The sequence below is a fragment of the Nyctereutes procyonoides genome, unplaced genomic scaffold (genome assembly GCF_905146905.1).
Source record: "Nyctereutes procyonoides isolate TBG_1078 unplaced genomic scaffold, NYPRO_anot_genome, whole genome shotgun sequence".
In the NCBI taxonomy this organism is placed as follows: domain Eukaryota; kingdom Metazoa; phylum Chordata; class Mammalia; order Carnivora; family Canidae; genus Nyctereutes; species Nyctereutes procyonoides.
The window spans coordinates 10,051,765-10,075,278 of record NW_026575033.1 but is presented as its reverse complement, the minus strand read 5'-3'; the positions used below and the strand labels follow the sequence as shown (position 1 = coordinate 10,075,278).

The following is a 23,514-nucleotide window of genomic DNA, read 5'->3' as shown; positions in this document are numbered from 1 at the left end:
TCAAAAGACCATTTTCTGTGGTTTAGATTCAGGGATAGGCTGGCTGAAGTCAAGGGAAGGGTTGTTTCAAAGTCTCCTTGTGTAATGTGTGGTTTGGAAAAGATAACTCAGTTTTAGAATTCATATTTGAAAGACATTTTTAAAAGTCATATTCCCATAATACAAAGTACAGAAGGTAACGCTCAACCACATTTTCTTGGCCAGTTAGAGATGTTCAGAGGCAAGGCACTGCCTCTGTTATCCATGATTAGGAGCAGAGCCAAGAGGGGTGGGGTGGACACTTCCCTGGGGGTCATATTAACCTCTTTCAGAAGATTGAAAAGCACTAAATCAGGCCACAATAAAAGGCTTCCCACTAGTCTCTCCACCTCCATGCTTTCCTCAGTCTAGCTCATTTTCCATTGTGTCCCCGCCCAGATGTGCAGTCCTATGAAGGAGCCCTGTGCTAAGGCACCTTATTCATAGAGCAGCTCCCAGGTGGTTCCTGACAATGCCTGGGATGAGGCAGGTCCTCAGGAAATGTTTGCTGAATGAATTGAATAAATTGAATGACTGCTGTCCAGGTCATTCCTGCTCACAAAGCCTGCCATGTCTCCCCATTATCCACCGAATAAAATCTGGTTGTTCTATATAGTCCTTCCCTTCCCCAATTCCTACCCTTTAGTCTCTATCTCTCCATGTCCAAATCCTCTCTTGTTAAAAAGTTTAGTTTGTATTCATTTGGTAGGGTGGCCATAACAAAGTACCACAGACCGGGTAGCTTCAACAATAGCAATTTATTTTCTCAACAGTTCTGGAGGCTGGAAACTAGACATGGAGGTGTCAGCAGGAGCGGTTTCTCCTGGGTCCTCTCCTGGCTTACAGATGGCTGTCTTCCGCCTGAGTTCTCACATGTTCTCTCTCTGTGTTTGTGTCCGGATTTGCTCTTACAAGTTCACCAGCCATATCATATCAGGGCCCACCGGAGGGGTCTCATGGTAGCTTGATTACCTCTCTCAGGGCCGTATCTCCAAACATCGCCACATCGTGAGGTACTGGAGGTTGAGACTGAAACATATGAATTTGGGGGGAAAAAATTCAGTCCATATCAAAGGCCAGTTTCATCGCTTTCTTCATAAATCTCCTTTCCTTCTCTTCCTCCTTTCGTCTTCTCTCCACCAACTTTCCCCACCTTGTACAACACATCCACACACAGATGTTTTAAAGTAATTTCTCTTCTGAACAGCCATAGTAATAAATATCTTTCTTAGGTACTTACCACTTTTTACCTTGAGTTATATCACCTTGTATCATTTTTTATCTTGTATTATACTACTTTGTCTTATTATAGGTATTCTGGGTTACTTTCTCACCTGGAATGGAAGCTCCTCCTGGACAGACTCTATTTCGAATTAATCTGTGTTTCCCTCCCATGGCTTTATACAGTGCCTTGAACATAGTAGATGCCCAATAAATATCTGATGAATGAATGAAGACAGTGGAAGATAACCATGAGGTAATCACTTGAGTATGAGATGAGTTAAATATATTATAGAAGAATTTATTTCTTGCCTGAAAAATAGTTCTTAGAGGGCAAGGAACCAGAATTATGTATAAGTTTGTGATTAATAAATGCTTCTGACAAGACTAACGAAGCACACCAGAAAAGCTGACTGTTCCCAATGGCAGGGTAACTCAGCATAGCTTAGAGACAAGACATGTAAGTACAGTTGTTGAGAGCACCAGTTCTGGAGCTAGCTTGCCTGGCTTTGACCTTGACTCTGTGACCCTGAAAAGCTTGTAGAAACTCTCTGTGCCTCCGTGTCTTCACCTATTAATTGAAGATTATATATAGATATACATATTTGTTTAATAGATATTAATGAATATATTTATTATATACAATATGCAATATATAATTATTATGATTATATACCTACATCTCCACCTCATAGGCTCCTGTGGCACTTGGAATAGCGTCTGGCATGTAGTAAACACTTGTAAATGTTAGCTATTATCATCAGTGATATCGGATGTTTTTAAAGTGCCACCCCCACTGCCACTCACATCCACTCCTTAAATGAAGATCATTATATTTTGGTATATAAATACAAAAGGTTCTTGAAAAACATGGCACTTCTACCCAAGGACTTACAATTAGCAGTGGGTATAATCCTCCTCTATGTGTTTCTGGACATTATGCGGGGAAAGCAGGTAGAACTTGCTCGCGTTGTGGTTGGGCCTTTGTGAAATGTGACAGCCAAGTTCTTAATTATTCTTAGAAATGTCAGAACTCACTGGAAGCAATTGGGCTTGACAGTTCAAGGGCTAATTAACTCCAAATCCTGCTTCTTGGGTTGCCTCATTTGCAATTCTTGGTCACTTATTTTCTTATGTCTTTTTAAAAATTCCTTTTGCAGTTTTGTCGGAGGTGAGGGTGCCATGTGTAACAGATTTGTGGGTGGGAGTCTCTGACACCAGGGGTCTACGGAGGTGCAGGTGAGTTGCAGGTATGCAGAGGTGTCCCTGCTCAAGTATGACCCTAATGAAGAGGGGAGCCATGCACGGGACACCTACAGAAAATCACCCCGGCCCAGCGCTGAGTTCTTCTGGTTCAGACCAGGCTTCCTTCTGCCCTCTCCTCTGACTCTCAAATGAGAGCATTTTCTCAGGGCCTACTTCTTAATCCAAAGGCCTCATTAAAAACAAAGCAAAAATATGCTAAGTGAAGTAAGCCAGACACAAATGTACAAATATTATATGATTTCACTTACATGAAATATCTAGAAGAAACAAATTCGCAGAGACAGAATATAGGTTAGAGGTTCCCAGGGACTGGGCAGGGGGTGAGGGAGGAAGGCATAGAGAGTTAGTGCTTAATGGGCAGGGGGTTCTGCTCAGGGTCATGTGACCAGAAGGGCTTTGAAAACAGATACCGGTGCCGGCAGCACATCACTGTGAATGAAATTAATGTCACTGAACTGTACACTGAGAAGTGGTTAAGAAGACAAATACTATGCTCTAAGTATTTTAGCACAATAAGAAAATGTTGAAAGGCAAAAGAAACAGCTGTGTCCCCACTCCTAGCCCCACGTATAGAACTGCTTGGACTCCCACCGATGCACCAGTGGCACCAAATGACAAGCAGCCCACAGGACCCAAGATGCTTGCTGCCCAGACCACACACCTTCGCACAAGCTGTTCCCTCTACCTGGAACATCTACACCTTCTGTCTTTTTCGCAAACTGGCATCATCTTTCCAAACCACAGGTCAGCTGCTCCTTTCTCCAGCCAGGCTTCTCTGACCCCTTCCCCCTTCCCTTCCAGGAAGTGCTGGTTACTTCCTCTTTTGTGTCGTTTTATGCATTGCGCTATTGCAGCACACTGCTGCATTCTATTGTGGTTTATTTTCTTCTTCTAAATATCGAGTTATAATACATACAGTAAAATTCACCCTTTTTTAGTGGATATTTCTGCAAGTCTTAATCAATGCAGTTAGTAGCATAACCAATACTAGCACAGTTATATTACTCCCCACTCCCCACACCACGCTTCTCGCCCAGCCCCTAACAACCACTATCATGTTCTGGGTCTCCCTAGTTTGGTCTTTTCCAGAATGTCATATAAATGAAACCATATAGTAGGTATTATGGCCTGTTGTGATTATTTTTTATTTATATATCTGTCCCTTGAGCTCCTACGATTCATCTTTCCCAAGAACAGTGTGGGGTCCTTGGTAGGGCCCTGTGCTGTTGGTGAAATGAATGAGAACATGATGTTCTAAACTGTTTCTAGTAGAAACAATCCCAGTGTGGTCTCTTTTGTTTGGAGAATAAGTGGGAGGCTCCAGGCAGGCATAGAAGCAGCCAGCAGCAAGATAGTCCTAAGCAGAAACCTAGAGGAGAGGTAAATTTGGCCCAGCCCTTCCTTCCAGGTGACTGACAGGGAGCAGAATGCATGTGGTGAGGTAATCAGCAACTAGCTGACTGCTCAGCACCCGTGACTCCTGAGCCAGCCCCAGGAGGCCCCACCTGACAGCTGTGGCTCTCGACTAGGTAGTCTAGTCACCACCCAGGATACTTCCTGTTGCAGGGCACCTCTGGGACTCCAGGTCAGGAAAGCTAGGGGCAGCCCAGAGGGTTCAAACCATACTCATCGAGACAGTAATGAACAATAGCCTGGTGGAGGCAGAGAAAACCAGGATGCTAGGGGGTGTGGGGTCCTCAGAAATAGCTAACATTTGCCCTCTCCTACACCCACCCCCAATATCCACCTCTCCTTGGCAAACACACACACACACACAGTCACACCTGTTCAGAGGATCCTTTGCCTGCTCTAATACTAGCCTGAATTGGAGGGAACAAGGCATGACAAGCAGCCGTGTGAATTACTATTTTTCACTATGGTTCTCTGTTTTACCCTTCTTAGAAGACCCTGGGGAAATCCACAGTCCCACACTCTGATCTTAGAATTGTGACCTAGAAGCAAGAGCTTCACATTCTTACATTTATCTTTCCTTCCATGCTTTATTAAATCTTTTATTAGTCCCTCAACGGGAGCTCCTTGAAGGCCGGGGGCATAACCAGTGCCCTGGGTCATTTTGCAAGCACATACATTATTAAAGAGAAATCATAACAGAGTCAGGGCCACGTGGTGAACGCTAAATAAATATCTGTTAAATAAAGAGATTCAATAATTCATTATTGACAAGCATAGATTATTGAAACTACCTGCCTACATCTTTCTCAGACCTCAGTTTGGAATGGCCACTGCCTGTAGATCATATTCCAGAACAGAGACAGAAATAATTTACTCCTTATGGTATTAGTATTATGCTATTGGAGAATATGGCATGGATGCTAACTCTATTTCTTCTTATGGGAACAATTGAGAATTGATTTTAAGACTAAGGTCATTATTTTGTTTTTCTCTGTAAATGAAATTTTAAAAAATTCTTATCATGGATCAGAAGATTAAGACTATTTTCCAAAAAAAAAGAGAGAATATTTTCCAGACTTTTCACATTTGAAATGACGTTTCTTTTTAAATTTGCAGCTCTTGCATCACCAACCTCACAGATGTGTTTTCACTTTCTCTTTTAACTCTCAAAGGCTGTGTAGTCTATGGAAAGGAGGAAGCGAATAGCCCCTAAAGTCAACCTGGTGTTCCTGATCTGGTTGTGCTGTTTAGACAGGCTCTGTCCATGTGTCCATTGTCATGATGGAATGGAGCCCAATCTTCCGGTGACAAGGCCACTGATCCAGGTCCTCTACCCAGAACCAGCCCACGTGACAGTGCATTTCAGAGAAATGCATCATACCCATTAGATTTAATTTATTGATTCCTCAAGCATGTGCCAGGCACTAGGGACATGCATCCCACACTCATGATACTTGAAGGCTCCTTAGAAGGAGAAAAGGCAGCTCCCAGCAATCACTTGAAGGAAGCAGGTGAAGACTCAGGGCTAGTCCGCCATGACCCCACCAGCCTGAGGTTCTCACCATCAGAGATGACTGGAAGTTGGAAAAGAACACAGATAGACATCTTCTGAGCCTAGCATCTGGGTTCCACTCTGGACTGGCGATGAGATTTTATATGTGTTTCTTGACCTCTGTGGGTCTTTTCTAGAAAATGGAGATAGTATTTTCTGCTTTCCAGGCAGCTCAAAACTACTCAGTCATCTATTATATATAAAGATCTCACAAAGCACACAGAAGGCAGAATGCCCTTCTTTCCCAATGCCCACGTCCCAAGAATGAAGAGCCTTACAAAGCATTCCTGTGTTTTAGGTGGGGGACAACACAAAACCCTATTATCAGACAGCGGAGGGAGCACATTTTAATAGGGACAGGAAATCAGAAAAAGTCTGGAATGTGGAACACTGCAGGGATTTATGCTGCAGTTTGGAGAGAACCAAACTGGGGGTAGCCCAAGGGCAATGGTTGTAGTGAAGGGGCTTGCTAAAACAGAGTAGGGGAGCTAGGAAGAAATGAGGGCATTACAAATAAATCTGGTCTCACGCCTTGGCCAATAACTAGCCCTACACCCAATATCGAGCCCTAAAGCTACAACAGATGTGATGTTCCCGTTGAAGACAAAGCTCATCTTCCTTGCCCGCCCTACACCAACAGGATAGGAAGCTTGACTTTCTCCCTTTCTCCTCTTTGAACTGCTAGCCCGGGAATTCTCCCAGTCAGGGGAGTATCCCAGGGGTTCCCTGAGAGCAAATCTGTGGCCAGAAGAAAGGAGTTCCAGGGACACATGAATAGGAGTCTAGGGAAGTGGTCATTCATCAAGCCACAGAATCTAATTTGAAAAGCCATCTGCCTCCGTCCTCCGTGAGGATGCTGTGCTGGAGCAGGGACTCACCCCCACAAATGCATCTCCTCCACATGGGACAGGAGAAGCCAGCCATATGGCGACCTGGAGGGAAGCAGCAGGCACAGTGGGGAAGGGGAGCCCCTGGTCCCCTGGCACGTGGTGAGAGACATGGCCCTGAGTCTGGAACCAGCACAGTCCCCCCTCCCTTCACAGGACCTCACTTCCCCACGCTGGGCCAAGTGAACATTTTCACCCTGCTCCTCCCCACTCATTCTTTGCTTTGTGCTCTTGAACAAAGAGTTGAGCTCTTGCTCAACTTTTGAATGCCAGGCCAATCTTTTAAATGTCTATATGTTCCCAGCGTTGGTCCAGGGGAGCATGTGTTGTCCTGAATGCAAAAGAGGAGCCCCCATCTCATGGAGGGGATTCAGAAATCCAAGGAGGGGGGTGACATCACTCAGTCAGGGAACTCTGGGGGGTCATGAGGTCACTTTGACTTCCCATGAAACTCTAGACTTGATCATGATAAGCCAAATAAATATATGATTGACAGTCTCTCTACATAATTCAATCACACGCATCCCCATAGCAGAAAGCATTTGGACAAGGTTGCCAGTTTTGTTTTTTTTTTTTTTTTCATTTGACAACTCTGACTGGTTCAGAGGTAGTACCAATAAGATATTGATTTCCCAGGGGAAATTTTCTTCTGATCGTGCATTCTGAGCTTGAAGCTGGTAGGCATATGCAGATTCCAAGAATTTATTTTTTTCACCCGAAGACATTTTTTGTTTGTTTGTTTGTTTTACTCTGACATTTCAGAGCGTTTATTGTATTAGCTTGAGCAAATTTCCCCCCACTCTTTACACTTGAATGTAAAGGTCCTCAGTCGTTTTGTCATAAGACTGGATATGCTTTTTCCACTACCTTTGACCACATCTCTGGAAGCAAAAGATGGCAGCTGCCAAGGGCTCTTCTTGTCCATAGTTCAGATTCAAGAAGTCAGGAAGATATTTTTTTTTAAGATTTTATTTATTTATTCATGAGAGACATGCACAGAGAGAGAAGCAGAGACACAGGCTGGGGAAGAAGCAGGCTCCCTGCAAGGAGTCTGATGTGGGACTCGATCCTGGATCCCAGTATAAGCCCTGGGCCAAAGGCAGACACCCAACTGCTGAGCCACCCAGGCGTCCCAGGAAGATATCTTTACTAGTTTGCAGAAAGGTAGATAATTCAATCTTATGCCACACAGCTTTATGGAAAGGGTTCTGTCTTCAGGGGCCATTTTTAAAGGATCACACTATTATTCTTCAGATAAATTTTAATCAGCAATTAATTACTAAGCATCAACCCACCACCTGCAAGGTATAAATACTTACATTAGATAACATGTAGCTAGTTAGATGAGAGTCAGATCAAGATATACTCTTCATTCTACACTCCACAAATAATCAGGAAAATATCATAAAATATTCAAAAAAATTTAAAGAAATCCAAATGTAAAGTAGATTCAGTCAATATAAGCTTCTAGAGCCTTTTAGCTTTTGGTCTAGGAGAAAGTCAACGTGTAGGATTAATGTAAATCTGTTTCATTTGGACTGCTATGGGGATTTTGCCTCATATTTGTCAAATGGTTTGCTTTGGATTGTGCCATTCCCAGGGAAACTGCAATATGTGTGAAATGTGTTTGGGAACAGTAACCAGTGTTTGGAAACAGTAACCAGTCCGATGGGGGTTAAGGTCTAAATTTGAAGGAGCAACCAGTTATAGTTAAGGAGAGATCCAAATAAGGACAGATGGGTGAGTCTGGTAACATGTCATTTACTTAGAGCTTTAAATAGGTATATTTTTGGTTTTCTTCTTCATTCTCAGAGTGCTAATAGCATAGCTCCTGCTTTGTCTTAAAGAATGGGGAAGGCACTGGGAATGCTCTGGGTGAAGAGTGAGCACTATGGGTGCTTATCCTGGTCTCTTCCCTCTCACAGGACTGGCTCTCTTGCAAGGGTCTGTTAGTTTATGATTCTAAGTGATCATCCATCACATGTTTAAAAATCAGCTTTGCAAGGGCACCTGGGTAGCACAGTTGGTTGTGTCTGACTCGATTTAGGCTCAGGTCATAATCTTGGGGTGGGGGGATTGGTTCCATATCGGGCTCTGCACTAGGTGGGAGTCTGCTTGAAACTCTCTCTTGGTCTCCCTCTGCCCCTCCCTCTTCTCATGCTGTCTCTCTCTAAAATAAATAAAATAAAACCTTTTTTAAAAAAAGAACTCAGCTTTGCAGATGAGCTTGCTGCAATCCATTTGCTATAGGCTTTGATGGCAGAGTATAATAAGCAGTCATTTGGGGTTGAATTGTATCTGCCAAAAAGATGTGCTCAAGTTCTAACCCTAGGTACCTGTGACATTTTTTGGAACCAGGATCTTTGCAGGTATAATAAAGTTAACATGAGGTCATACTGCATTAAGGTGGGCCTTCAGCTGATTGCAGGCATCATTATAAGACAAGGGAAATCTGGAACAGACACAGGCAGAGGAAGGCTAGGTAAATGTGGAGGCAGATGAGGCAGAGATCAGAGTGATAGGTCTACAAGCTGAGAAGACCAAAGATTGTTGGCAACTGCCAGATGCTAAAAGACAGACATTGAATGAATTCCTCATCAGAGCTTCCCGAAGGAACCAAACCTTCTATTCTTCTTGAAGGGAACACAGTGTCATCCCAGAAGCAACACCTTGATTTCAGACTTCTGGTCTCCAGAACTATGAGAGAATAGATTCTTGTTGTGTAAGCCACTCAACCTGCGGCACCATGCTCCAGCAGCCTTAGCAGACTAATAAAGTGGACATCACCCAGACCAGAGGCCACCCATCTTGGTATCTACTCCCCAAAAAGATATAGACATCTGATGATGATTTGGTGATTTGTAGAAATGAGCCCTTACTCAAGTTGATCACTAGGGCCTCAAAGTTAACTTTTTTTAAAACTTTATTATTGGGCTTAAGGATTAATTTTTTAACTGATCGGTCTGATTTTCATAGTCACGATGTCATTTTTCACTGCATCGTTGAAACAGCCATAGAGTCATGTGCTCAGAATTCAATCCTGCTTTCCCTACTTTCTGTCTTACCATTATTTTATTTTTGGATTTGGGAGTTTTCTTGTTTATTTTTCTGGCTATCACTGATCTAAATAAGAAGAATAACAGGGAACTTTTAAAAGTAATTCAACAAGAGTTTATATTCTCATTGGGAAATATATGCAATATTCCTTTACATGAAACAAGTCGAATACAAATCAGTTTATGATTCTAAATAAACACATTTTAAAATCAACTTTTTAAATGGGAAAATGTCAAATATACCTTTCAAAATCATTCTTGAGCTACAAAGAGAACTTTGGGCATTTTCACAGTTGAGAATTTTATGTACCCTGGAATTAACGAGAGAGACTAACTACTCTTTGCAGGTCAGTTGGCCTGGCAGAGTGAAAACGATAGTCTTTAAAAACAAAATACCTTTCTTTTTCTGTAGAAAGTGTGTTTTGCAGAAGAAATAACAAATATTCATTATATATCTATATAGAAAATAAATAATCCTGAGCATAGAAAGTGAACCAGAATATATAGATATAATGTAAATGTAAACTGGGCTATTTTAAGGTGGTGGGAATATGAGTGATTTCTCCCTTTTATCTACTCTTCTGTATTTTCTATAGAAATATGCCGTTCTATTACAATGGCAAAATATAATTAATTGTTAAAATGATCTAAGAGCAAACCTGATGCTATGAAACATGTCTATAGACAGCCGGGAAACAACCACAGTTGACAGAACCTGCTGTTCCACTGTTTTCAAGAATGAGGAGTGGCCCAATTTGGGTGAAAAATGCTCACACCAAGACCAACAGACAGGACAGCAGCAGCAGGCTCTCCAGGTGAAGTCCCAGCTGGCCAATGGCCCAAGACCAGCCTTCTCCAGGCTGGAGTGTCATGGTGTCCAACTGGCACCATTTTTGGAGCATCGAGCTCATTTCGTCTTTAATCCCAGCCTGCTTTGATGTGTTCAGATGAAATGCTAAGAATTTTTAGAGCAGAGAAAGCAATGAAGAGTCTGGCTCCCCAGTCTGTCCATCTGGATATACACACTTTGAATCCAGAGAACTTCTGGCACCTTCACAGTTGAGAACTTCATGTGCCCTGGTATTAGCAAGAGAGACTAAACTATTATTTATCATAGGGTATTTGGTCTGGCAGGATGAAAAAAATCGTCTTCAAATAAAGAAATAATAACCTTCCTTTACTGTAGGAAGTGTGTTTTGCAGAGGATATACCTATAGGCAGAAACATTAGTCCTAAGGATATTAAAGATGCTGCTAAGGGCACTTGGGTGGCTCAGTTGGTTAAGCATCTGACTCCTGATTTCAGCTCAGGTCATGATTTCAGGCTCCTGGTTTGAGCCCTATGTCAGGCTCCCCATTCAGTGGGGAGTTTGCTTGTCTCCCTCTCCCTCTGCTCCTCCCTACCCCTGCTCTCTCTCACTCTCTCTCTCTCTCTCTCTGAAATAAATAAATCTTTTAAAAATGGAAAAAACAAAGATGCTGCTAAGAAGACTTTCATTCACTTATTCATCACTCACTCACTGATTCATTCATGCAACCAATCATTAACACAAGCTGTGTGTACTTGTCCTTAAAGCAGAGATTTTCAAAGTGTGGACCCAGAACCAGCAACATCAGCATCACTTGAGAACTTGTTAGAAATGCAAATTCTCAGACTCAACCCCAGAACTACTGAAGTACAGTCATGGGGATGAGGCCCAGCAATCTGTGCTGTAACAAGCCTTTCACATGATCCCCATGGACACTAAAGTTTGAGGACCACTGGTCTTGTGTATAGCTGTGTTACAGTAAGGTGGAGAGGAATTAATAACAAGTATTTCAAGCAAAAGAGACACAGATAGGACATGGAGGGAGCTCACTGTTCTAGAAAAGCACAGTGTGTGGGACAGTCCTTTGCCCAATGGACAGGGCTTTCCAAAAGTTGTCTTGTTGCACTGAATGCCTGATTCGGTGGCAGCTGCAGTGTTTATTTCTGTGAGATTCTGTAATATTACTCTCTTAAAATGTCAGACAATATGCGATCTTCTCAATCCAATACGGTATTGATTTAAAGCATTTTTTTTTTCAATTTACTTCTAGAATGAAGTCTAAGGACCCAAATTAAAAATATCTCTACTCTTTCTTGCTGATGTTCTCTGATCAGAATGTCTTTGTGCTTTTATGGAATGGCTACAGTCCAGCCCTCATGTCCCAGCAGAAGTGTGCCAAAAGATTTTCTGGGAACTCTAAATGGCTCTTAGAGATGTCACCTGATAAGTGGCTAGAGCCACATGACTCATTAGAACAAACACTTTCCACTTACAATGACATCCACTTATTTTGTCTTTTTGTCTTGTTTCTTCCTTACGGCACCATCCTTTGTTGGGAAAGTAGTAATTCTACAAACTAGCCCTCCTATCAGATTTAACAGGCCTGTGCACAGCTGTGTAGGAAGTAGGGATATGAGCCACATTGATCTCTCCGGTCAAAAGGACTTGTCCTGCTGCAGAATCTGTTGTGTCTCCCATGTTCTCTCCTTCTCGGCCTGAAAGGGTATGGCTATGAGGTTAACACAGCTATGCAATAGCAGCTGGTTGCTTAGTTCATCACCACCTAGGCCTTCATTTTGGTTCCTGTCCAAATAGCCATGTTTTGGATAGAAAGTGCATAATAATCCAACTGAAGTCACTTCCATTGCCTATACAGAGGACGTCCTCCTTGTAGCTTTCAACTGGAGGGTTGAGGTTATGTTTCCAGTCCTACTGCATGTCTTTATTTAAATTCCATCACAGAACTTAATATCTACGACTAGTTACAGCAGTTGAAAATAATATAATCACGACCACTTTTTGAGTGCTTGCAATGTGTGAGGCACATGATAATATTTTCTGATAGAACCTCACAACAACTTTCCGAGGTGGGTTTTATCATCCCATCTTGCAGTTATAGAAACTGAAGTTCAGAGAGGTTAAATGATTTGTTCAAGGTTATACAACAAGGAAGCTGCATAACTGGGATTTGAATTCTTGTCTGATTCTTGTGCTATGGTGCCTCTCTGATATGCCTACAGTGAAGGGGTAGAACATGACAAGTCATTTGGCTGAAGAACACATGATTCTATCTTCTATAAATGTGCTCTGGCTAGGGCTCAGACAAAGCAGTCTAAACCAGTGACTACATCTCTGAGATTTCTTATCAGCCTAAGATTAATTAAAGGGGAATTCGCCAATGAACAATAGATTACAGAGCTGACAATTAAGTTTCATCTCACTAATTCTGATTAAGTCAATAATAATTCATGATTTGGTACTATGAAGATGAGCTCCATAAAATGTGGTGTTCACCAGTTCTGTGTGATTTGGGGACAATGAAGCCATATAGTAGATCAGATTGGAATTAGTGATAAAGGCATGCCTCATTTCAAGGAAACCTAATCTTGAAGGCCTGAACTCACAAAATGATAAATGATAAGGTTCTCAACTTTACAAAAGGATTCTAAATAGCATCCTGCCATCATCCCAACACTTGAAAGGGGTTATTTATAATCCTCTCTGTGACAGGGGAGGGAGGGAGGTAAGCTTAACTGTTGGAAGTCATTCCTTATTGGACAGCAGTTGAAAATGAGCATTTATAAAACTGAGACTAGAGTGTTAGAGAAGGGGAACCATGGTTCAGTGTATCAAAATTTGATGTACATGACTTTTCGAGAACACAGCTGTCAAAGAAAGGCTTAGCTATCAATATTCTTGAAGAGAAGGAAAATGTCAGTGGATAAGGGAAGATCTCGATACCAAATCCTCACAGTCTGTTCAGTTAGGCTGATCTACACAATATGCATTCAGAAAAGATGATGCTGTCTTTGGTGTAATCTAGCATCTCCAGGAAACTTTGACACATGTTCAGCAAACCTGCCTCTGGAATCATATTAGAGCCCCATGGGCTTTGGGATGGCAGGTGACCCATGGTGGAAGGCTTGCCCAACCCATTTGGGGCCAGAGATAGGCTCCAAGGGACCAGATTAGAATTGGGTGCTATCTGTGTAAGTGTGCTGGAATTTACAAGAGTTTTGTCTAACTTTACTCAGAATACTGTGAGAAATTGCTTGATTTTCTGTCTGTTTCTGTATCTATTGAATACTTTCAACTGTTACAACTATGTAAGGCTTACTGCTCACTGACTAAAGAAATAATTTCATATTGAGAACAACTTGTACATTCAAAATAATTGGAGGGTACAGTTTATATTTAATGAGCTTTCAAAGTCCATCTGCAATGTACTCTACTACCAGAAGAAGGAGTGACCAAATGGCGCTCAATTGGAGTTTGAAAGCCTGCAAACTAATTTGACATTTCACTGATCATTGATATTGACTTTCCAGAGGCAGTTCTTTTCTAGGTAGCTGGTCTTACAGAATATCCTGGATGTACCCAGTGGATCACTGAAGTAATCCTTTGAACCAGGCCCATGCAAGGCCAGGAAATTCTCACTGAGAGAGTAGATACATTGGGCTGGAATGGTTATGGATACCTGAGAACATCTACAGCTGTACAGTGCTCGTCTCTCCTATTCACTGAGAAGGATGGAACTATAGGACAGCTGTATACACCTATAGAAACTAATATGTGCTCTCTACAGTTTTGTACAAAATACTAAGGAACATTAGGTTTACAAAGATCCCATTTGGTCCACAAAAGGCCTTATTTATCCTTTTTCTAGCAATCTCCCCTTCCCCCTTCTGCTCCCCACATTGCTAGCCAAAGAAAAGAATTTCTATCTTTTTCTGTCTTTACCATGATACATATGAAAAAATACTTTTTACACTATGACCAAGTACACATATCCACGTATATATTATGGAAACATAAGACCCATGAAAGAGTGGTTATCTTTACTCTATAGAATGTACTCTGATACTTTCTATTTGGTTTCATTTTTCAAAACATGATAGAAATGTTCTATATCTACACTGTCCATATGGTGGCCACTAGCCACACATGGCTATTGAGCTCAATGTCACTGAAGCATTGAATTTTAAATTTTATTTCAAAGTAAAATTTAAACAAGCCACATTTAAATTTAAATAGCCGTGAGGATGGTCTATGCCCATTGGCTATGGTATTCCATGTTTGGTAGCATTTACTAAAGCTAAGCATTTACTAAAGCAATTCCAGTCCTAGGAACAAAGCCAAGAAAATGGGTGCATATGTCCACCAGAGGACTTATAATAAACATGTAAAATAATAACACAAAATCAGAAATAAGCCCAATGAACATCACCAATAAAATTAAAAATTTTAAGTGTAGTATACTGGTACAACACAATACTGTATAGCTACAAAAAAAAAAAAGAAAGAAAGAAAGAAAAAGAAAAAGAAAGAACCGCTACCATATGGGTATAATGTCTGTGTAAAGAAGCCAGACAGAAGAGTAGAGCTGTGTGTGTGACTCTGCTTACATGATGATTAAGAATAGTCAAGGCTAGCCTCTGGTTATCAAAGTCAAACAGTGGTTGTCTCTGGAGGGGGTGAGTATTGACTGGGCAGTCACATGGAAGAAATTCCTGAGATGCTGGAAATGTTGTATATCTTGATTGAGGTATTGATTTTGTGGATATATACATATGTAAACGACTTACTGACGTATACATGTATGATCTGTTTACTTTATCATATATATTATACTTCAGTAAAAAAGTTTTAGAGAATGTTGGTTCTCAGCCCCTAAATTGATTGCATGATCCTCTAATGGGTTGGGAACTGCAGTTTGAAGAACAGTGCTAAAACCGATATAGCTCAGCATCTCTCCCAAGAGCATAATTACCTCATGGAAAGGAAGGGCACAGAGTATTACATGGTGTTTTCTTATTCCAGCCTGGATTTCTTTAAATTTGCTGCCTTGCTCTCTGTGCTACCACATTCTGATACCTGAATGCCTTTGGGTAGAAGAGCTGATATAAATGCATATCAGATCAACTCACTCATTACCTTCAGGTTTTTTTCTTTATATTATATGGTTCTCTCTGTTCTGCTTCTCCTACCTCTGCCTGATATGTGTGGTCGCAGTATGAAGGTACTCTGTAGGCAGGAGCTAGCACTTGACTTCACCTTCGCCTCCTCCTGCTGCCACAAGACCACTTACAGGCAGACAGGTAGCAGATTCATCTACACTCCCACAGGCACGGACAGCCAAGCAACAGTGCTGTCCTCCCTGCCTGGCCAGAAGGGCAGTGCATCCCTACAATGCTTACCTGATAGCTGACATTCTGCCAGGACTGTCTACCTGCTTCCCAAGGACCAAATGGCCAGGTGTCCCAGCACTACAAAAGGCGCACGGCCCCCTGAAGGAAAGAGCAGAAACATCACAGAACGGTTGTGCATAAAAACACTGGACTGAGAAGTACCCAGGAGGAGAGAGAAACTAGCAGAGGAGCACCTCAAGAATCAAAGGGCAAGAAACGAAATAGAAATGAGTTGGGAGATGCAAACCTTGTCAGCATGGAGCCCAGGGAAAATGGAAGTGAACGGTGAATGAGAAGGGAGTTTGGGTGTATGCACACAGTGTGAGACCACCAAGGGAAAAAATGAGGGAGCTATTTGAGGGAACAGTGAGGAGAACTGAGATGTATTAAATGCCTGTTATGTGTAGATTCTTTAATTCTTATAATCTTATTTGGTTTTCATAATAAGTCTTGTGAGATAAGTGGCATTCTGATCACTATACAGATGAAGAAGTTGAGGCATATTCATGATGAAGAACTTGGTCAAGGTGCACAGCAATGCAAGAACTTGCTTACTCCTTCCACTCAATTAGGTGAGTGACCTTCTGTCAAAGCAGTAGCAATCTCCACCCAGACCCTCCACTTCCAGCCCCACCTTCCCAGATCTCAAGGGGGCCTTTGGACTAGGGATGTAGTGACTTACTAAGGAGTAAGAAGCATGCTCCCTGATGTTTGGCAATGAGAAGTGATCTTGTGTGATTCAATGCATGCTATTCTAGCAATTTAAAGCCGAAGATTTCTCATCCCTTGGAAGTTCATCCTAGTCCAAAGACATCCCAAGGGATTCTAGTTCTCTGTAAAGAGCCTTAAAAGTCTGACCTAATCCAGAAGGACCTCTGGAAGGGCAGTATGAGGTATTTCCAGTCCACTCTGAAGGGTATTCTAGAAGACAGATAAAGTTCCTCTTCTAAGCCTTCCCAGAGACTCCAAACCAAACTGTGTTGCCCTAAAATTTTATATCTCAGGGCTTGCCACTGGAATTTCCAAAGTAAACCAGGAATCAAAAGGGTCCCTGGATTGTCCAGGATACAGGCCTGCTCCTTTGGTAGAGTGTTGGCAGCAGTGACATTGATCCAGTTTTTGGTGATTTTAAGTCTAGATTCACGTTCAATTAATAGTTGCTAAGACCTACTAGGTACCAGATGTACTCATATATTTTTGAAGAGGTAGTCAGAATATATATATATATATATATATATATATATATATATACCCACACACAAATAACATATCTATTATTTTACAAACTTTCTCAGTGGATATATATATATATATATATCCACTGAGAAAGCTTATAAAAACAGTAAAGCATTACCTGAACCTCAGTGGTTTCATCTCAATTTTCTCTAGAGCATCTGGCAACCAGATGACAAGATTTTCCAGTTTTGTTCAATATGTATGAGGTAGATTATTAACCACATAACAAATTAAATCTGCCCCAGCAACATGGTTAAGGTTGTGTGGCCAAGACTAACCATCCCTGAAACATGTTCAAAGATGGTGAACACTTCCTTTGTAAAATAGCATTGACTCTAGTAGACCTTAAATTATCATGCTCAGCTCATAGGTGATCATGAGACAGATAATTGATGAAGTTTGGAATGGGATGCAAGTATTATTCCCTTCTACTCAATAAGTAAATTTTCTATAAAGCTTGCTGACAAACATTTCATTTACCAGACTGGGAAGGGAGCTTTAAGTGGTTTTTCTATTTAAATGCATATAAAATATGTATTTTATATATAATTAATATAATTTATCTATAACATATACTTATAAGTATTTAAATATATGAATGCTCTTACATATGTAATATATATGTAATTTATTACATAATTACATAAAATACCAGTCCCTTAATATTCTCAGTGAAGTTTCATGGAGACAAAACCAATGATCTCTTTGTGGTAATGGCAGTTAATCAATGCAGAACAAAAAAATGTTGAACTTATTTAGGTAAAACACACAAAAAATGGTTTTTATTCTGTCTTTAAAATTCAATCAATAAAGATAACATACAAAATGTTGGCCATAGAATTTTGTGGTGTTTGCCATTTCTTTAGCAAGGCTGATACAGTTAAAATTTTTAAAAAATGTAATCCAGAAATCTGTCACCTGAGCATATAAAAAGTTCCTGGTTTTCATCAAACATCCTTTGGTACACTTACATTTTCAGTCGTGTTGTGGATGCTGCCAGTTCACAGTGATGTTTGTGGCATATGTGGGGAATGAGAATGAGAGACAAATAAGGGTAATGAGCTTAAATGACGTTGGCATCAATGATGGCTATAGATCTTAGAAAAATGTTTCCTTTGCCAAGAAAAGGGAAGCTATTAAAGTGTGAATAGATCTCATAGAGAGTGTTGAAAATCTTAAGTGGGCAGTGCAACTACAAGCACTTGGGACTAGAGGGGCCGCTACCAGCCAAAAGAGCGTGGTTCAGAGTCAGTGAGAGCAATATGCCATCCGCCAGCGCTGGGGCCATGGTCACAGGGAGCATTAGGCCAATTAGGCATATAAAGGACAATGATACCTATAGAGGCTTCACATAAATCACATTCAGCAGAGGGTCCAGGACTTATTTTGAACAATTGCTTCCATATTTATGGGGCTTAACCAAGTCAGGAGCAGCCTGTCCCGATCCAACAACCATCCTTTTCCTTGATTTATGATTTCCAACATTATTAAAGCAACATTGGGAAGAGGCAGGTTAGCAATTAATATTGCAACTTTTTCTATTGGCTTCCTCAAAGGTTTGGTGAGGCCTTGGTCTTTCCAGGGTGGAAAGGAGCTTTTCAAAAATTAAAGATTTTTAAAAATTCATGTGAAGGTGAAGGATGGAGTGAGACAAGAAAGCACTTATCATCTTGGTAAACGACATAGACTTTGTCTATATAAGACCAACCATATGGTGGAAAAAGAAGAAATTATGTCTTCCAGATGTTTTATCTGCATAACATGAAAAACTTCTTTGATTGAATTTTTCACTTTCATTCATGTGTTTGATGTTCTATAGACAAAGTCACAGATAGGAGAATATGAGAAGAAAAAAGGTGTGCAGAAATACATAATAAAAAATGCTTTTTGATGATAATAAAGTTCCCCTTTAATATTTTAGAGTTTTCTTCCAAAGAAGATTTGATGGATTGGATGTTTATATATGAAATATATTAGCATGTTTTTTGGCCTTTAGGAACTGTTGATTTCAATGTCTAAAAATCAAAGAGGAGAGAGCCACAGACTGAATTTTGGTATGTCCTCATCATAAAAAACTTGCTCCTGGTGGTTGTTTTAGACAATAAGCCATTAAACCAAAGTAGAGGTGAATGCAGGAAAATAAAGATTAAGGTGGGGGAGGCATCCCAAAGTTGAAGGCAATGTGTGTAGCAAAGGCAACAGAAGCAGAAAAATAGAGATACTTTACTATGACACACAACCCTCAATCCATTGGCCTGAGGGCTTATCATAGAGAAATTTGGATGTCAGGCTCAGGAGCTCTGGGGAGCCATTCAATATTTATTTTTAATTTGTTGTTTATTAGTTGTCAATAATAAAATGCCCTCGCCTCATCCAAGCTGAAAGAGAATTTATCAAACAATGTTAGGTAGCATATAGAATCTTTAAGTGAGCTGAGCAGCCTGGCTCCGAAACTAGCCAACAAGAGTGACTGTCATAAAAAAAACACCACCAACACTGATGAAGATCCAGAAATCTCCCACACTGCGTTTGACAGAAGAGCGGATCTCAGTATGCAGCCACTTCCTCATGTTACTCACTTTTGGTTCCATTTCTTTCTCAGGAACCTGAGGCACTTGAGATTCACAGAACTGAAATCATAAACCTGAACATTAGCTGCAAGGGAGTCTGAGATATGCAGTTCCTACATTAGGAAGCCATTGCCCCAAATGGTGGGAGGATGTTCAGTTATACTAATGACAGTCACTAATGACAATTGTCCACTACAGCAATGAGAAGACCATAGCTGTGCTTTAGAAAAATTAATTCGGCATGATTTGTGTGGAAGGATTGGAATGGGCAATGGCTAGGCATGAAGACAAGTTAGGATCCTGCTGGCAATTGTCAAAGGAAGCATTGATATGATCTCTTACTACAGTTAGTGGTAGGAGCATAAGAGAGGGGGAAGATTCCAGAATGATAGCAGTGATAGTTTCAATGACATTTAGCAATGATAGTTAATCCCATCGGCAGAAATAGGGAAGTCAAGAGAAGGTGCCATTCTGAAGGGGAGTTGGAGTCCAGCCTGGGACACCGCAGAGTACACATAAGGGGAACAAATCCAATTGGCCACTGTAAAGATAGATCTAGAGCTCCAGAAAGATGTATCCGGACACAGGTATTAGATTCCCCTACAGAGAGATGATAGTTGAAAGAATGGGACTCTGAAGGTATAGTTCAAAGTCAGCGCTTTTATTCCTTTCCAGAATTGGTTTCTTTTTTTGTACCAATGTTTCTGGTTGTCAGTTTTAGTGATTTAAAGAGACCTTAAACCGGACCCTTTTTCCCCCCAGCAGAAAAGGATGAGTGGAAGCTTCACTCTTATTCAAATAACACATTCGTTTCCATTTTGAGGAACCAGCCTTCAAATGATTCCTGTAGTCTTTATATAGCAATGTCTTGGGGGTTTGAAGACTTAATTGTTTGTGTCCATGTGACAGGATGTATCATAAATAAGGAGAACCAAGGCTGCTTTTATTGTGGTCATTTTTCACCTGGTCTGACAAAAAGCTAATGACACCGCTAGTAGATCAAAAGAGTCTACATCACAGAAGAGAAAGTTTCTAAACCTCCAACCTGGACTGGGCTCTGTCTGAAAGGAAAGGGAGGGGTCTGTTCCCAGGGATTCAAAGTGCTACATAGAGCTCACAGCACAGGATCTCAGTGTGGTACATTTCCCATTCCCAGTCTCCTAACAATGAGGCCTTCTCTGAGGAAAAAGACCCTCTGGAAAGTGAATGGGAAGCCTGTGACCCGCAAGGAGTAAACTAAGAGGCTGGGAGCAGCATTTTCTTTTAAATCAAGGGACACTCGTTTTGAAGGATTCAACTGTCTCAGACCGGCCTGAGCTTCTGCTGCACTGGGAAAGAGACCCAGCCTCCTGCTTTGCTCTGATGGGCTCCTCAGGGTCCCCAGCACTGGGCAGGGTCAGGGTTCCCCATCCCCTGGAAGGATCCTGAAACTGCACCCTGCTGGAAAGTGGAGGCCAACCAGTTGCTCTGGGTCGGGTCACCGGTACCTCCTTCCTTCTGGGACCTCACCTCCTGACGAAGAATCCTCTTAGCAGACACCTTAGAGAGATGGGCTCACCCACACAGATGAATGTCCTGCTGCAGAACTGACTCTTCTAACGTGCCGTATGCTTTCTGAAAAGTAAGAGGTTGTGCAGGTGCTTAGCAGGGAGGCACCACTGAGATCCACTGGGTGAGCCAAGCCAGGTGCTCCTTCTCTCTGCCAAACCATCCGTCCTCTGCACTGTGAGTAGTAAATAGTTGAGTCAATCTTCAGAACTCTGCCTTCCCAGAGTATCAGGAGATACAGGGCATTATTATTTAATATCTTGGAGCATCACAAATGTGCATTATTCAGAACAGTAACTAACATTGTTCCTGAGACAGAAAGTCCTTTGCCCAACTCCAAAGACACAATAGGGACTGCTTGGCAGGGCAGGGTGGAGGTTTCCTTCAGGAGGTCGGAAGATTGAAGAGGGTCAGGATTGGATCTCCGCTCTGCTTAAACTCCAAGTGTATGCTGTCTCTGTAAGGGGCCCTTCGGCTGTCAAAGTTTTCACAGTTGGTTCTAGCTAGGGCCACAGATTAGCAAAGGGAAAAGCAAAGACTTGCTGGGCAGGGCTGACACTTCTCAAGTGTTGATCTGGGTTTTATATTTGTGCAACTGTGGAGGGCACCTGGGTGGCTCAGTCAGTCAAGCATCTGCCTTCAGCTCAGGTTACGGTCCCAGGGTTCTGGGATCAAGACCCATATCCAGGCTCTGCCTGCTGGTCCTCCTGCTTGTGCTCTCTTTCTCTGTCAAATAAACAAATAAAACCTTCAAAAAGAAAAAAAAGATTTTTGTGATTGTAATTTTCAATGGTGTGGGACATTCCCAGAAGTTACCTTAGATGTAGGAAGATAAGGAAAGAACTGCTAGGGACTCAGTCCTCAACACTGAAGGCAGATGGTAACTCATGGGGTAGAGCACAAGGAATAAATCGGTTAATGGGGTAAAACTAGGCATGGATTCTTTTCCTTCCCAGTTGGGGCAGGACTTTTTGGAGATTTCCAGGGGCCCCAGCAATGACTGCATTACCATGTCGGCCCTGACAACGTCTCAAGGCACTTGGGCTGAGACCCACTATGCTTCCATCCAACAGAGATATGGTGGCCAAAAAAAAAAAAAAAAGATGTTTCTTGCAGAAACCTTCAACATCTCCCAGCAGTGGCAGTAAATCTGGGGTCTGCTTTTCTGCCCCTTCTGCATTAAGCAAGCCACAGGAAGTGAGTGCAGAAGATTTTAGCTGGCGCTTGGCCCTGCACATAATAACGTGCATCCTGGTATGCTCAGTATGCTTCGCTGCAACCCCAGAGGAAAATCAGGATTACAAAAGGGACCAACGTGTCAGAAGAGAGGAGTGAGAAGTCTGAGTTGTCAGCTTGCTCAAGGATTGTCTACGACAAAAAAGAGAGAATTTGGGGGTGGGGAGCAGTGTAGGACAGAGCTCCAGGGGGGTAAACCCCTGCTGGTCCTTGCTTCATACCAGTCAGCATTGTACAAAGATGTTTACCCACCAGCACTGAGCAAATGTCCCTTCATGGGTGGTCATATCAGGCCACAGGTGGAGGTAGAGAGAATAAGACAAAGACAATATAACTGGACCCCACTGCCCTTTCATCTTATCATGTGTGTGAGGGTGGTCTGGTTCTCATTGAGCCTCAGAGAGACCACCATGGTCCCCTTGCTGTCAGGAGGAGGCCTTGCCTTCTTGCCAGGAGTGGCTGGAAGCCTTGCCTTCATACCTGTCCTTCCTCTGACAGGCTGTTGACAAATACCACCCTAACATCTGGAGAACACTTATGTACCTGTTAACCTATTCGTGGGATGTTGGTATTAGGTGGACTAGCCAGCCAGGCTCTTCGTTGGAGTGTGTGTCCTAGACCACACTGCACTGGGGATCTTGTCGAATGCAGACTGTGATCCCACAGATCTAGGGAATGCACAGTTCTTCCTTTTTCTTAAAACAAGCTCTCAGATGAGTTGATGCTAAAGGCCCACAGACAGCTGGGGCAGTGATAATATTTTGTTTTTATCTGTCTGCCAATTTCCACTTATTTACCTCCCACTGCCCAAATCCCTTGTCCCCCTCCCATGCACACTACTGCTGTGCCTACTCCTAAATGTACCTTTCTGTTCAAATCTGACCTATTCTGTGGTTGCATTCATGAGGACAAGGGCTCTTCACCAAAAATGAATATAATAATCATTTGGAGAGTTTTCAACACAAAACCACTCGTGTCTCAACTACAGTCTGATCCAGTATATCAGGAGTGGGGCTGGGGCTAAGCACTGAGTGATTTTTTGCTGTTTCTAGTATAAATCGATCCATCTTTTCACTTCACCCACTACCTCACAACACCCAGGAAACGGGCTAGCAAAATCAGAATTCTGGTGGGTGAGGAGTACTCATCCTGAAAGCTCAGTATTCTCCGCCGCCAGGGATAGGTCCACTTCTCTGCCAATCACACAGTGTACCTGCAGGAGATTGGCTCTCCTGCCTCCACACCACCCCTAGTGACAAAACTTCCAAACCACAGACTTCATCCACCTGCCAACA

The 23,514-nt window shown here is 42.0% G+C and overlaps 1 long non-coding RNA gene across 1 annotated transcript; it reads right to left on the bottom strand.

The window, feature by feature from the left end:
* Nucleotides 1–757: 757 nt before the first annotated feature.
* Nucleotides 758–1,401, bottom strand: LOC129504456 (uncharacterized). Its single transcript, XR_008663370.1, has 2 exons — nt 1,353–1,401; nt 758–1,047 (listed from the first exon to the last, which is right to left on the bottom strand). It is a non-coding gene; the product is annotated as an uncharacterized LOC129504456 (long non-coding RNA).
* Nucleotides 1,402–23,514: the final 22,113 nt, after the last annotated feature.